This window comes from Ranitomeya imitator, chromosome 7 (assembly GCF_032444005.1).
Source record: "Ranitomeya imitator isolate aRanImi1 chromosome 7, aRanImi1.pri, whole genome shotgun sequence".
Lineage (NCBI taxonomy): Eukaryota > Metazoa > Chordata > Amphibia > Anura > Dendrobatidae > Ranitomeya > Ranitomeya imitator.
The window spans coordinates 140,330,097-140,333,998 of NC_091288.1; the positions used below are offsets into that span (position 1 = coordinate 140,330,097).

Below are 3,902 nucleotides of genomic sequence, written 5' to 3' on the forward strand. Positions count from 1 at the left end.
AGCAGTGCCTTGTCTTCATCATCTCAGAAACAAACTTCCTAGCTAAGAAATGGGAATTTCAATGACGTATAACTCAAATTTTCCTTGGCTGCGTCTCTACTAATAATGCAATTGTGATTTTAAGAATTTCTTCTGCATAAGAAATGAACCAGTCCTCAGGGTTTTAATTCCAACTTTTCAATCTTTCCTAATTTTTCCTCCTTTTGGCCCTGCTCTGGCATTCCTTCAATCTGCCTATTCTGTGTCATAACTTGGAAGAAAAACAAGTCCCAAATTGAAGCTGTGCTAAAAGATGGATCATTCAATTATAGAATTTCAAAACATAAGGCCTTGTCATTGAACCAGAATCTATTGCATACTGCAAATTGTCAATGTCGTTGAATGAATGCTATTCATAATTTACTTGGTTTCTTAATTGTCATGACTGAAAATGAAATCCTGTTCCACGTTTTTGCTGTGCATGGAATACAACTCAACTCAATGTTGTTTCGCTAAGTTAACCACTTGAAATGGTCGATTGATTCTTATGTGTTCCCTGCATTTCACATGGAAAGCTTGTGGTGCTGTGGCTTAGTTGGTTAAAGCGCCTGTATTGTAAACAGGAGATCCTGAGTTCGAATCTCAGTAGTGCCTTGTTTTCATCATCTCAGAAACAAACTTCCTATCTTAAAAATGGGAATTCCATTGACGTACAACCTCAAACTTACCATGGCTACGTCTCTACTGATAGTGCAATTGTGAAATTTAGAGTTTCTTCTGCATAAGAAATGAACCAGTTCTCAGGGTTTTAATACATGTGGTAAGTACGTAGCGCTGTGGCTTAGTTGTCTAAAGTGCCTGTCTTGTAAACAGGAGACCCTGAGTTCAAATCTCAGCAGTGCCTTGTCTTCATCATCTCAGAAACAAACTTCCTAGCTAAGAAATGGGAATTTCAATGACGTATCACTCAAATTTTCCGTGGCTACGTCTCTACTAATAATGCAATTGTGATTTTAAAAATTTCTTCTGCATAAGAAATGAACCAGTCCTCAGGGTTTTAATTCCAACTTTTCAATCTTTCCTAATTTTTCCTCCTTTTGGCCCTGCTGTGGCATTCCTTCAATCTGCCTATTCTGTGTCATAACTTGGAAGAAAAACAAGTCCCAAATTGAAGCTGTGCTAAAAGATGGATCATTCAATTATAGAATTTCAAAACATAAGGCCTTGTCATTGAACCAGAATCTATTGCATACTGCAAATTGTCAATGTCGTTGAATGAATGCTATTCATAATTTACTTGGTTTCTTAATTGTCATGACTGAAAATGAAATCCTGTTCCACGTTTTTGCTGTGCATGGAATACAACTCAACTCAATGTTGTTTCGCTAAGTTAACCACTTGAAATGTTCGATTGGTTCTTATGTGTTCCCTGCATTTCACGAGGAAAGCTTGTGGCGCTGTGGCTTAGTTGGTTAAAGCGCCTGTCTTGTAAACAGGAGATCCTGAGTTCGAATTTCAGCAGTGCCTTGATTTTAATTATCTCAGAAACAAACTTCCTATCTTAAAAATGGGAATTCCATTGACGTACAACCTCAAACTTACCATGGCTACGTCTCTACTGATAGTGCAATTGTGAAATTTAGAGTTTCTTCTGCATAAGAAATTAACCAGTGCTCAGGGTTTTAATACATGTGGTAAGTACGTAGCGCTGTGGCTTAGTTGTCTAAAGTGCCTGTCTTGTAAACAGGAGACCCTGAGTTCAAATCTCAGCAGTGCCTTGTCTTCATCATCTCAGAAACAAACTTCCTAGCTAAGAAATGGGAATTTCAATGACGTATCACTCAAATTTTCCGTGGCTACGTCTCTACTAATAATGCAATTGTGATTTTAAAAATGTCTTCTGCATAAGAAATGAACCAGTCCTCAGGGTTTTAATTCCAACTTTTCAATCTTTCCTAATTTTTCCTCCTTTTGGCCCTGCTGTGGCATTCCTTCAATCTGCCTATTCTGTGTCATAACTTGGAAGAAAAACAAGTCCCAAATTGAAGCTGTGCTAAAAGATGGATCATTCAATTATAGAATTTCAAAACATAAGGCCTTGTCATTGAACCAGAATCTATTGCATACTGCAAATTGTCAATGTCGTTGAATGAATGCTATTCATAATTTACTTGGTTTCTTAATTGTCATGACTGAAAATGAAATCCTGTTCCACGTTTTTGCTGTGCATGGAATACAACTCAACTCAATGTTGTTTCGCTAAGTTAACCACTTGAAATGTTCGATTGGTTCTTATGTGTTCCCTGCATTTCACGAGGAAAGCTTGTGGCGCTGTGGCTTAGTTGGTTAAAGCGCCTGTCTTGTAAACAGGAGATCCTGAGTTCGAATTTCAGCAGTGCCTTGATTTTAATTATCTCAGAAACAAACTTCCTATCTTAAAAATGGGAATTCCATTGACGTACAACCTCAAACTTACCATGGCTACGTCTCTACTGATAGTGCAATTGTGAAATTTAGAGTTTCTTCTGCATAAGAAATTAACCAGTGCTCAGGGTTTTAATACATGTGGTAAGTACGTAGCGCTGTGGCTTAGTTGTCTAAAGTGCCTGTCTTGTAAACAGGAGACCCTGAGTTCAAATCTCAGCAGTGCCTTGTCTTCATCATCTCAGAAACAAACTTCCTAGCTAAGAAATGGGAATTTCAATGACGTATAACTCAAATTTTCCGTGGCTACGTCTCTACTAATAATGCAATTGTGATTTTAAAAATGTCTTCTGCATAAGAAATGAACCAGTCCTCAGGGTTTTAATTCCAACTTTTCAATCTTTCCTAATTTTTCCTCCTTTTGGCCCTGCTGTGGCATTCCTTCAATCTGCCTATTCTGTGTCATAACTTGGAAGAAAAACAAGTCCCAAATTGAAGCTGTGCTAAAAGATGGATCATTCAATTATAGAATTTCAAAACATAAGGCCTTGTCATTGAACCAGAATCTATTGCATACTGCAAATTGTCAATGTCGTTGAATGAATGCTATTCATAATTTACTTGGTTTCTTAATTGTCATGACTGAAAATGAAATCCTGTTCCACGTTTTTGCTGTGCATGGAATACAACTCAACTCAATGTTGTTTCGCTAAGTTAACCACTTGAAATGTTCGATTGGTTCTTATGTGTTCCCTGCATTTCACGAGGAAAGCTTGTGGCGCTGTGGCTTAGTTGGTTAAAGCGCCTGTCTTGTAAACAGGAGATCCTGAGTTCGAATCTCAGCAGTGCCTTGTTTTCATCATCTCAGAAACAAACTTCCTATCTTAAAAATGGGAATTCCATTGACGTACAACCTCAAACTTACCATGGCTACGTCTCTACTGATAGTGCAATTGTGAAATTTAGAGTTTCTTCTGCATAAGAAATGAACCAGTGCTCAGGGTTTTAATACATGTGGTAAGTACGTAGCGCTGTGGCTTAGTTGTCTAAAGTGCCTGTCTTGTAAACAGGAGACCCTGAGTTCAAATCTCAGCAGTGCCTTGTCTTCATCATCTCAGAAACAAACTTCCTAGCTAAGAAATGGGAATTTCAATGACGTATAACTCAAATTTTCCGTGGCTACGTCTCTACTAATAATGCAATTGTGATTTTAAGAATTTCTTCTGCATAAGAAATGAACCAGTCCTCAGGGTTTTAATTCCAACTTTTCAATCTTTCCTAATTTTTCCTCCTTTTGGCCCTGCTGTGGCATTCCTTCAATCTGCCTATTCTGTGTCATAACTTGGAAGAAAAACAAGTCCCAAATTGAAGCTGTGCTAAAAGATGGATCATTCAATTATAGAATTTCAAAACATAAGGCCTTGTCATTGAACCAGAATCTATTGCATACTGCAAATTGTCAATGTCGTTGAATGAATGCTATTCATAATTTACTTGGT

The 3,902-nt window shown here is 37.6% G+C and overlaps 1 non-coding gene across 1 annotated transcript; it reads left to right on the forward strand.

Moving 5' to 3' along the window:
- The first annotated feature begins 3,180 nt into the window (after positions 1 to 3,180).
- On the forward strand, positions 3,181 to 3,254 carry TRNAT-UGU (transfer RNA threonine (anticodon UGU)). Its single transcript has one exon. It is a non-coding gene; the product is annotated as a tRNA-Thr (tRNA).
- Positions 3,255 to 3,902: the final 648 nt, after the last annotated feature.